Raw genomic sequence first — 12,360 nt, forward strand, 5'->3', positions numbered from 1 at the left:
TTCAAAAGGGAATTAGATAAGCATATGGAGCAGAGGTCCATCAGTGGCTATTAGCCACAAGGTATAGATAGGGGCTCTGGGGCAAGTGATGCTCTGTCTTCTTGGTGCTTGGGGGGGGGTCAACAGTGGGAGGGCTTCTAATGTCCTGGCCCCACTGGTGGACCTCCGGATGGCACTGGTATTTCTGGCCACTGTGTGACACAGAGTGTTGGACTGGATGGGCCTTTGGCCTGATCCAATATTGGCGTCTCTTATGTTCTTATGTTCTAAAATCTGAGATCTGCTGCAGATAATTCTTGAATGAGAAGTGTTCATAGAAAGCTACACCATTTGTTGGCCTTTACAGTTGGTGAAACTCATTTTATCAACAATGTTCTTACAGCCAAGATTTTCTTTAATAGGAAGGCAGAAAATTAAAGATATCATTCCACTGAGAAGCATGTACTTTGAGAAGTCTAAACAGATAACTTGTTAGAGTAACTCAGAACTTTTGTGATTATTATTTCTAGAATGAAATACATAGAGAGTTATATTCTTCACAATGGAATCCTATATATATATAAGCCCACCATATTGGCACTTCCTGGCTCCCATGCTGTGCGCTCCATCAGCCATTAGCCCATCAACCACCACTCAAGAGTACTTGTGTGCCATTGGCTGGGTGCTGGGTCTGTTCCTCTCCCTCACCCACTGGTGGCTTGGTCATTCTGTCTGAATAAACTGCCAAAACTACTATGTGGCTCACTTTCCCTTCAGTGGCTGCTGCTAGGCAACCAAGCTTGGTTCTGTCAGTAAAAAGGCCGGGGCAGGAGGCCCTTTCCAGGCCTACTTTGGCCTTTGTAAGGAACTCATTGAGGTCAGTCCTGACTAGGATTGCCAGCTCTAGGTTGGGAAATTCCTGGAGATTTTGTGGTGGAGTCTATGGAAGCCAGAGTTTGGGGAGGGGAGAGGCCTCAGTGGAATAGAATGCCATAGAGTCCACCCTCCAAAGCAGTTATTTTCTCCAGGGGGAGAGAGAGCTCTGTTGTCTGGAGTTCAGTTGTGATACCAGGTGATACCACAGTCAGTGTGGCATAACAGTTAGCACTTCAGAGCAGGGTCTGCCAGACCCAGATTCTTGCTGTGGAAGCTCAGTGGGTGATTTTGGATCAGTTACAGACTTTCAGCCTCAGCTACCTCATAGGGTTGTTGTGCAGATCAAAAGAGGGAAAGAAGAATGATGTAAGCTGCTTTGGTCCCCACTGCGGAGAAAGACTGTACTTTTCCTCCTGGGAAAGCATTGTTGCCAATCTCAAGGTGAGGGCTGGAGATTACTCAGAATTACAACTGCTCTCCAGATGGCAGAGATCAGTTCCCCTGGAGAAAATGGTGGACTCTGTGTCATTATACCCTGCTGAGGTGCCCCCCATGACAACCAGTGTGACATAGCAGTTAGCACTTCAGAGCAGGGTCTGCCAGATCCAGATCTTGCTGTGGAAACTGATTGGGTGACTTCAGGCCACTCACAGACTTTCACAGGGTGGTTGTGCAGATCAAAATGGGGAGAGAATGATGTGAGCTGCTATGGTCCCCACTGCCTCCTGCAACATGCTAGCCAGAAAAAAGGTGGTGACTGACACTATCTTCTCCCCAGCGCAACTGGGAGGGGCAGTGCAGACGCATAGCCAAGCAAAGAAAACGGGGATGGAGGAAAACCCCAGCTGGCTGGAAAAGTTTAAGGAAGACTTCTCGGCGCAAGACCTGGATCTAGTGGTCCGAGAAGGTCTGCAGCACCAAGAAAATGGCACATGGTGTAAAGGGGAGAAAGTCTACGTACCCATATCATTGTGGGGTGACATTTTGTCTCGAAGCCATGATAATAAACTTTCTGGCCATTTTGGCTACTTAAAAACCTTACACCTCGTTCAGAGACAGTTTTGGTGGCCAGGCATGAGAAGAGATATTTCAACCTACGTGGGCCACTTGTCAAACATGTATTATGAGCAAACGGGCCACTTATAACCCTTGGAAAGCCCCAAGCGTCCCTGGTCTATGATTTCTATGGATTTCATTACTGACTTCCCAATGAGCCAAGGGAAAACGGTTATCTGGGTGGTGGTGAATATGTTTTCCAAACAGGCGCATTTTATACCGTGCAAGGGTGTACCCACTGCTAGGGCTTACGTGGCCACTTGTCAAACATGTATTAGGAACAAACGGAGAGGGGGAAGGTTCCAGGCCACTTACAACCCTTGGAAACCCCCGAGCATCCCTGATCTATGATTTCTATGGATTTCATTACTGACTTGCCAATGAGTCAAGGGAAAACAGTTATCTGGGTGGTGGAGGATATGTTTTCCAAACAGGCGCATTTCATACCGTGCAAGGGTGTACCCACTGCTAGGAAATTGGCCACACTCTTCATGCAACACGTGATAAGGCTGCACGGTTTCCCCAAGAAGGTCATGAGCGACCATGGCACCCAATTCATTGCCAGATTTTGGAAGGAGCTCATGAAACTCCTCGGGGTGGAACGAGGAGTGAGTAGCAGTCACCATCCTGAGACGGCTGGCCAGACTGAACAGACTAATCAGATCCTGGAACAGGTTTTATGGTGTTATGTGAACAACCAGCAGGACAACTGGGTGTCCCTGTTGCCCTTCGCTGAGTACAGTTACAATAACTTGGTCCACAGCTCTACTGGGATGAGTCCTTTCAAAGCAGTTCATGGGTATGAAGGGGGCCCTCTCCCTCTGGTTGACTTAGGCCAACCCCTCACCAGTAACTATGGTGGTTAAATGTTACAAAGAATTGGGAGGTACTCAATAAGACCTTAGAAAAGGCCAAGAAGGATTATAAAAAATATGTGGATGGGAAACGTTGTCCTGAATAGAATCTTGCTCCTGGTGTACATTTTTTTACTTTTTTACTGACGCCTTTACTTTTTTACTGATGAGTGCATGAGAGCGATTTTTGTACCAAATTGTTAGACTATTAGAATTAATTAATGTTAGGGTAAATTAGGCTTGTTTATCTACAACAACTACTACGGCAGAGAGAACTGCAATAGAACCCCTACATTTCATTGTCCTGAATAGAATCTTGCTCCTAATGTACATTTCTTTACTTTTTTACTGACCAGTATGCCTTTACTTTTTTACTGACGAGTGCATGAGAGCGATTTTTGTACCAAATTGTTAGACTATTAGAATTAATTAATGTTAGGGTAAATTAGGCTTGTTTATCTACAACAACTACTACGGCAGAGAGAACTGCAATAGAACCCCTACATTTCCACCTACCAGTCTACTAGAGGTCTGTGGCTTAGCAAAGACCATTAGTGTCAATGGCTGGCCAAGACATACCAGTGCTCATGGGGAGGGGAAAGTATAGCGGTGGGACTAGGCATAACTGTAAGGGAAGGGGACTAAGAAACAGAAAGGCTCGGTCCCCTTCTAGCCTACGTTCCATCCCAAAGGTAGTTGGCAGTGGGGCTCGGATTAACAACCCCTCTCCGTCATTGGTGTTTAATGCCAGGTCCATAAATAATAAGACCATGGTCCTTCGTGACTTCCTGCTGGAGCAGGACATGGACCTGGGTGCAAGACGGGGAGACAGTAGCTCTCTCCCAGTTGGCTCCTCCTGGGTTCTCGATCCTTCACCAATCACAGACTAAGGGGCGGGGGGGAGGAGTGGCTCTGTTCATTTGGGAGGCTTACTCCTTCAGGGCGCTCCCACCGCCAAAGATCACGGGCATTGAGTGTGCCAGCCTGGTGTGGGTATAGCACCACACCAAGACAGTCCTGTGGTAAACTATATACAGATTTATTTACAATATTTACAGTCCACTGAGAAAGTGCTCCGCCAATCACCATAACAAAAGAAGAGAATGTACAGAGCAGTACTTGTCCAGTTATATACATACAGCGTCCAATCAGCTAAGTGCTGACTCATTGTCACTGACCTCATCCCTTATCAGGTCTCAACCGATCAGGACCTGTTTCGAGCAGCTTGCCTGCTGACACATAGATCACCATGATCTGACAGCTGGATATTAACATCCGACAGCCATCCCTGATGGAGGCTGTATCAGGCTCTGGCAGTGGACCGGGTCACTGCTTTGGCAGTCCCATGGTCAGACCACCATGCCCTGGGGGCTTGTCTGAATGTGCCACCCCGACCCTGTTTAGGTGGCGAGCGTATTTTAGCTCGCCCGCAGAGCCAGATGGACCCAATGTGGCTTTGGATGACTCAATGGATCAAATGCCCCCTGGCGGCTCATTGGATGAGCTTGTGGAGGACTGGCACAGCTGACTCTCCACAGCCATTGACGAGATCGCTCTCCAGTGCCCTCTGTACTCTCGCTCAAGGCTTGCTCCCTGGAGTTGTGGCTCATGAAGCGAGAGCTAAGATGACTAGAAAGACAGCTAGAGAGACGGTGGCACCGTGCTTTAGCAGTGGACTGGGTCACTGCTTTGGCAGTCCCATGGTCAGACCATCATACCCTGGGGGCTTGTATGAATGTGCCGCCCCGACCCTGTTTAGGTGGCGAGCATATTTTAGCTCACCCGCAGAGCCAGATGGACCCAATGTAGCTTTGGATGACTCAATGGGATCAAATGCCCCCTGGCGGCTCATTGGATGAGCTTGTGGAGGACTGGCACAGCTGACTCTCCACAGCCATTGACGAGATCGCTCTCCAGTGCCCTCTGTACTCTCGCTCAAGGCTTGCTCCCTGGAGTTGTGGCTCATGAAGCGAGAGCTAAGATGACTAGAAAGACAGCTAGAGAGACGGTGGCACCGTGCTCATGACGAAGCTACAAGGGCATCCTATAGGACATTTATGAGATCCTATGAGATGGCAGTCAAAGCCGTGAAGAGAGAGTACTTTGCGGCTATGATTGTACCTGCGAGCTCACGCCCAGCTCAATTGTTTAAAACGATTTGGTCTATAACAACCCTGCCACAGGGCAGGCCAAATGCTAGGGAACTGGACATTGGCTGCGAGGCATTTGCGAGCTATTTCGCAGATAATGTCTTGTCGTTCCACCACGACCTCCCTGCCACAGTTGAAACAGTAAGTGAGCGCGAGGCCCCAAGCATGTCTTCGATTTCAGTTTTGGATCACTTTGACCCGCTCAGATTGGAGGAAGTTGACAGATTGCTCTTGACTGTTTGCCCAACCACTTGCAGCATTGATCCATGCCCTTCCTGGCTTATTAAAGCTGGCCACGGAGGATTTCGAGGCGCCCTAAGGGATATTATCAACAAGTCCCTCTTGGAGGGGCTGTTCCTGGGGGCACTCAAGGAAGCGATGGTCCATTCCGCCACGAACTCCCTGCCACAGTTGAAACAGTAAGTAAGCTCGAGGCCCAAGCATGTCTTTGATTTCGGTTTTGGATCACTTTGACCCGCTCAGACTGGAGGAAGTTGACAGATTGCTCGTTGGACCTGGCCGAATTGGCGAACTACCAGCCAGTTTCCAACTTGCCCTACTTAGGCAAGTTAATTGAGAGGGCAGTGGTGTTAAAGTTACAGGGCTTAATGGATAATGCTTCCATGTTAGATCCCTTCCCGTCTGGCTTCTGCCTGGGACATGGGATGGAGACAGCACTGGTCGCTCTTACTGATGACCTCCGGAGGCATCTGGAACAGGGCAGCTCGGCAGTACTGTTGTTGTTGGACCTGTCGGCTGCGTTCGACATGATCGGCCATAGGTTGCTGCCTCACCGCTATGGGAATTTGGGGGCTTGCCTTGTAATGGCTTGCTTCCTTTCTTCAAGGTCGGGGACAAAGAGTGGCACTAGGGGAACAGCAGTCCACGAGGCACCCGCTGGAGTGCAGAGTGCCCCCAAAGGGCAATGCTGTTCCTGATGCTGTTCAACATCTACATGTGCCCCCTTGCCCAGAGGTATGGGCTGGGGTGCCATCAGTACGCCAATGACACTCAGCTTTATCTGATGTTGGGCGCTCACCGCCTCGCCTACATGGGAATTCAGGGGCTTGCCTTGCAATGGCTTGCTTCCTTTCTCCAAGGTCGGGGACAAAGAGTGGCACTAGGGGAACAGCAGTCCATGAGGCACCCAGTGGAGTGCGGAGTGCCCCCAAAGGACAATGCTGTTCCCGATGCTGTTCAACATCTACATGCACCCCCTTGCCCAGAGGTATGGGCTGGGGTGCCATCAGTACGCCAATGACACTCAGCTTTATCTGATGTTGGGCGACCGGTTGGACTCCAGACTGGAAGATCTGGACTGGGCACTACAAGCCGTGTCTGGTTGGCTTAGGCAGAGCCAACTGAAGCTGAATCCCATGAAGATGGAGGTCCTTTGCATGAGTTGGAGTGGGCTGGGATAAGGGACCCTACTCCTGACTTTCGGTGGGGTGCCATTGGTTCCAGCATCGGAGGTTAGGAGCATGGGAGTATACCTCAGAGAGTACTGAGGTCAGGGTCCCAGAACCAACTGGCCCTGTTGGCCCCCAAGGATGCCAGGCTTGCCACCACCAGGGCCAGGGCTTTTTCAGTGGCGGCTCCATACTGGTGGAATGAGCTCCCCGAGGAGATCATGGCCCTGCGGGATCGTTTACAGTTCTGCAGGGCCTGCAAGATCTTGAGCAAGATGGAGCTGGGTCCACCAGGCTTTCAACTAGGAGCCGCCCCCACAACTACCAATGAGCCCGCCTGTAGTTTCACCATATGGCCTCTACCACTGCACTCAGGAAGACCATTGAGTGGTGGCAAACTGTCTGGTGGTATGGTATTTTCAGCATGCCATCTTATGTACCAAATGTTTCAGCACTAGCACTTTATGAGACTCCTGTTTTATTGTAATTGAATTTTAAACTGTTTTAATGTAAATGAATGGTCATTTACAGACCAAATATGTAAGCCACCCTGAGCCTGCTTGCAGGGAGAGCAGGGTATAAATTAATTCATTAAATAAATAAATAAATTCTACCAAGCATATAAAAGGATTACAGTCTCGGTGGAGATTAGGGTGGAAGTATGTAGGGCCTTTTAAGGTTGTACGTATTATCAACAAGGTGGCAGTTGAACTTGACCTCCCTAAATCCCTACGTTCTTTGCATCCTGTGTTCCATTACAGGTTATTGAAATGGGACCCAGGACCCTTACCCTGGGGCTCCACCTCCTCTTCCAATCGATGGGGAACTCCACCATGTAATTGAAGAGGTTTTGGATTCCAGGTTGTTTCATGGACAGTTACAGTATTTGATTAAGTGGAGACATTTTGGTCCTGAAGAAAATGAATGGGTTGCTTCCAAACATGTTAGGGCCTCCACCCTTCTTCGAAGGTTTCACAAGCTGTACCCTGACAAGCCTGGGGGAGGGTGAGCTTGAGGGGTATGGTATGTCAGGATCGGACCCTTGACCTGAGGATTGAATGACTTTGTACCTTGATCAATAACTTTATCTCGGTGCCCTGCGTTGCTAATGCTCACTTTTGCTTTTGTAACCCCCGCTTGCTTTGCACACCTGCTGGCTCTGCGTATTACCTTAGTGGTCCTCCCTGACATTCCTAAGGAGGGGGTGTGAGAACGAATGTATGGTGTTGAGGCGCTGCTTGTAACTTTCCCAAAGCTACCCCCACATGGTTCACAGGTCCAGCTGTGGTCTTGGGAGACAGGAGTCTTGAGATGCAGTTAGTTGGGTAGTATATTCTCTCATGACCTGTAGTAGCCTGAGTGAGTGTGACGTATGTCTGATGGGCAGAACCCGTTCCCCGCTATCCATCCCTGGGCTATTGATCATTAGTTCTGGAAAAGGTGTTCACCTGACCAGAAGCCATATCTTACCAATAAACCTGAACAAGGACTATTGTGTACAGAGTGGTTACTCCAGGACCTGACACACATACTCCCCACCCCCCGCTTCTACCAGATGAGGAAAGTGGAAGAATTTACTCTCAACTAGATCCAGTTGGCTCCAGGGGGCTCTTGACTCACTTCCATGTTATGGGACCAAAGGGATACATCACACCTCTCTCCTTTTAGGTGATTTATGAATCAATGTGTGCAACAGGAATAAGGCTGAATCCAAAGAATGCAGAATCATCTAAGCAGAAACAGTTTTACAGTGCAAGGCCATTGTCCATTCTGCCTACCTGGGAAGAGATGCCATTTACAGTGGCTAATCAGGGAACTGATCACAGGCACTCTTAAGATGCACAGGCAGACAGAAACATACAACCACCAGTCACAAGATCACTGAGTGTGCAGCTGCCTCTTGTGTTAAGGAGTTACAGGAGCTGAACTTGACCCTAGAGCTGCCTGAAATAGGGGGGAAATTGGCAGTCAAGATGGAACACAAATGAACAACAAAATTGACATGTAGCTGCAGCATCTGTCAGGGTGGTGCTTGCCACCAAGTAGCTGAGCTCTGGGCTGCTGCAATATTTGAAGGCAGAAAGATATTAAGTTCTGTCCACATGCAGAGGCCATTTGGATCTTTAAGTTCACCTATGATGGTTGCGAAATGACCCAATTCCAATAATTCATGGCAACCAGTCAAACACTGAAGATAGGAAAAAATACTGCACATAGATTGGATAAATTACAACTTAGCAGGAGCTGGCTTTGTCCCATAGCTTAAAAAATTTCCCTTTTCTGTATGTGTGGTATGCATGCAGTGGGACAAAACAGGGAATTTGAGCAAAAGATAAAAGTTGAAGTTGGTGGGTGGATTATAATTACAATGTATCAAGCACTTAAATTCACATGGTAGCAGTAGCTCACAGGACACAAGGTTACAAATGGCTACCTGAAACTGGTAGAACAGAAAATATGGAATGAGACTGATTTCAATTATAGAACTTCTCTTGTGCTGTGAGAGTTGAATGTACAAATGACAGAAACGTGCCATTAAATGCACTTGTCAGACTTCTTAAGTCAATTGGTTGTCATGCAGATTTATAGTACTATACATTTTTAGATGTTTCTAAATTTTTGGTTCACTTAAGAACCTTCCCTCACTTGGGGGGAGCTCTGGCTCAGCAGCAGAGCATCTGGCTGACATGCAGAAGGTCCCAACATCTCCAATCAAAAGAATTAAGGTAATAGGTGATGGGAAAGACCCTGAGGAGCTGCTGCCAGTCTGAGTAGACAACACCAGTCTTGATGGACCAAGGGTGTGATTCAGTATAAAGCAGCTGCGTGCATTAAATAACAGATGTACTCTATTTCAAGTCCAGCACCACCGTATCCACAGAGTGGTACACATTTGGGAACAAAACATTAGAACTTACCTGAAGGTTTCTTCTCTTCCGTGGGGCAAAGTCACTGAATTCAGACATTCAGAAGTGGACCAGTACCAAAAAGGTGGTTCTACTGAAACTTACTTACAAAGACATCATTCCCTTTCTACATGAAGGTTGGAATCAGGTTCTAAGACCGGATACCTTAAAAGACAGGTTGCAGCACTGGCTGCTATGTGGGACTGTATAAGACTGCCTAATTTTTTTCCTCATAGGCACATTAAGCTTCCCTCTAAGGAACCATACAGTTGGCACCTCTGTATGGAAGCAGCACGTGCTTCTGTTTTTACCTTTAGATGACCCCAAGTGGTTTCAGCTTCAGCCCCGTGAACTGTTTAGGTGAAGATCTTGGAGTTTTTCTTTAAGAGTGCCACAGCTGCAAATAATAATTAGCTACTTGGCCTTGAGTGGCCAGCAGACAGTTTAATATCAGATGTTTTCCTTTAGACCGAGGCTAATTTACTTTTTAAGTTGTGCCGGGCCAAGGAGCATGAAACTTTGCGAACACTGATATGTTTTGATGTTACCTGCTGGGGGTGTATCTTGTAATCATCTTCAATAAACTCTGCGGAGCTTTCTGAAAGCTGAAGTGTGGAGCGTCGTCGTTAATGGGTGTCTTGCTCCCTTTGCCCAGAGTGGAACCCAGAGACTGAAGAGGTGAGCCTTCAAAGCACAAAGTGCTTTTGAATTTTGATAAAGTAAAACGAGTTGCCTTTTGCCAACCTGAGGCCTTGAACCCTGACGGACCTTGGCAGAAGAACTGAGAGTGAAGCTCCCGGTTTACACAACCTCCTATTAGGCATAGGTTGTTTACTGGGAACCTGTCTAAAGTGTTACAGGCCTTGAGCAAACTTCCATTTGATCATTTCAAATCATGAGAGTCTAAAGTCTCCTCAGAAGAATTCTTTTTTTCTTGGAGAGATAACTTCTGCAAGGATTTATGAGTTAGGGACTTTATTGCCCAGGAAGGAAGGAATTGTGTATATTTCATAAGGTCCTTTGTGCCAAAGGTTTTTTCCCTTACCACATTAACCAAGAGTTGATACTATCATCCTTTTGTCCTACATCATATTATCCCAAAGAGAGAGTCTGGCACAAACTGGACGTGTCTGCTTACTAGGACAATGCAGATTAGGCTAAAGGATTCTGTGTTTCACAGCTCACAGCCTTTAGGTAAATTAGTCTCAAGGCATGTATCTGAGAGGCATATACAAGGCTTAGGCCCTCCAAAGGATGTTCTGGCCCACTACACCAAATCTGTAGCAACACAGTGACGTTTTCCATAGGTGTTCTGGTGGAAGAAATCGGTAGAGTTGCATCCTGATCTACCTTTTATACCTGTGTAGAAAGGTGTGCAGCATAGTGGTAGAACACAATAAGAATGAGAATGAGGATCCCACCCAGGACTTGGGCATATAACCTGTTTGTATGACTTCTCCCACTAAAGGAGAACGAAACATTTAAACTTACCTGAACGTTTCTTTTCTTCAGTGGGGCAAAGTCATACATCCTACCCAAAATAAAATAGAATATGCACCAAAAGGAAAAAGGGGGAAATCGTCAAATGGGACATAGTAGGCCAACCTATGGAACAGGTCAATCAATTTAAATATTTGGGAATCCACTTTGAAGCATCTCTTACATGGAAAACACACTTGGATCTAGCAAGGAACACAGCTTTGAGAGTAAGGAAGACAACTGTAAAACACTTCTACTCATCAGGAGGCCAATCTGTCCCCTCGGCCTTAAAGGTATTTAATGCCAAGGTTCTAAATCAATTCCTGTATGGTGCGGAAATTTGGATTCAGGCCACTTCTGAAAAAATAGATTCCATCCAGTATGACTTTTTCCAGTGCTTATTGGCTACTCCTAGATGTATCTTGGGCATAGCACTGAGAGCGGAACTAGGCAAATTATCAATGAAAACTAGGGCTTGGATTAAAGCATTTTTCTTTAATGTAAAGGTTTTAAAATCTGAGAGAGGATCTACTCTACTTGGGCTTATCCAGGCAGACACAGCCAATGGGATCAACTATTGGAAAAGAAAATGAAATGCCTAGAAATAACAAATGATATGATTAAAAATACAGAAACTAAAGACATTAGAAGGCAAATTAAAAAATCTGCAAGGAAATTGGATGTTACAAGTATGTCTATTAGGTATTCTCATACGCAGGGTATGTTTGACACTTCATTTCGGAATTGCCCTCCTGATGCAACTGCCAAAATACTTTTATCAATTACAAAGCAGTGAAACAGGTTGATGCTAAGGCAAATTCTATTAAACAGGGACTGGAGGTCATGGAAAAACAGCGGATCTCCCATAAAGAGCAATTGGTAGAGCTTCAAATGGAGAAATCATTATATGTCCTGCGATTTCAAGGTATCCCAGAACAGAAAGGGGAGAATTCAAAGGAGTTATTAAGCGAAGCATTGGCACCAGTGACAGATCTTAAAGCAGATTTTCTACAAAGCGACATGGATATGGTTTATCAAACTTATCCAGATTTCATCAAGAAAAACAAACTGCCTGGTGAAATATTTGTTAAATTCTCCAAAAGATCTACCAGAGATGTCATCTTGAAAGCGACAAATGGGAAATCCCTGAAAATCAAAGGCAAAGAAGTGAAGATCTTAAAAGATATTCCATTTGAGATACGAAAGAGGAGACGACAATATAAAAACCTAACATTGTTTTTACATAACTATTCCATTCCCTTCAGATGGACATTTCCAGAAATCCTTATTTTCAACTATAATGGCAAAAAAAGAGATGATTGACTCTACCCAAAAATCAAAGATATTCTTGGAACAGCAACAAACAGCGTCTAAGGATAAAGGAAAAACAGAGGACAGTATACAAGGAGAAAAGAGTAGGGAGTTGGAGGGAAAAATAGACATTGTGGGTATTTCAGAAACTTGGTGGGATGAGGAAAATCAGTGGGATACAGTGATTCCCGGTTATATATTATATCGGGAGGATAGGGGGGAAGGGTTGGAGGTGGGGTGGCTCTGTATGTCAGAGAGGGTATAAAGTCCAAAAAGATTGAGAGGCTAAGAAAATTGGATTCGCTTCTGGAAATTCTATGGGTTGAAATAGGGGGCTCAA

Source organism: Gekko japonicus, unplaced genomic scaffold, assembly GCF_001447785.1.
Source record: "Gekko japonicus isolate JY-2015 unplaced genomic scaffold, Gekko_japonicus_V1.1 scaffold824, whole genome shotgun sequence".
In the NCBI taxonomy this organism is placed as follows: domain Eukaryota; kingdom Metazoa; phylum Chordata; class Lepidosauria; order Squamata; family Gekkonidae; genus Gekko; species Gekko japonicus.